Below are 380 nucleotides of genomic sequence, written 5' to 3' on the forward strand. Positions count from 1 at the left end.
CACCATAATAGTCTACCTCAATATATGGCATAATTATATGGCACTAATCACCCTTCATATTATGTAACAATAATTTTCCTAAGCTACTTTACTATTATACTGGTGATATAGAACTGTCATGTTGGTAGGTGCTGAGTATGGAAAAGCACAAACCAAGGTGTCATTCTATACCACCTTACTTACACCATAGATAATATACCTACTGACATGCTTACACTCTCTGGCCTTATACTATATTTAGTACCAGTACTTTATTAGCTACATGCATGCAGTTTTCAGTTTTTTGTATAGGAATTAGACCCTTTTAATTAATCCAATATATAATATTGACTTCTTTAGTCAACCAAGTGTATATACAGGAAAGGTGCTCACCACAAGAC

The sequence above is a fragment of the Dysidea avara genome, chromosome 3 (genome assembly GCF_963678975.1).
Source record: "Dysidea avara chromosome 3, odDysAvar1.4, whole genome shotgun sequence".
Taxonomy (NCBI): domain Eukaryota; kingdom Metazoa; phylum Porifera; class Demospongiae; order Dictyoceratida; family Dysideidae; genus Dysidea; species Dysidea avara.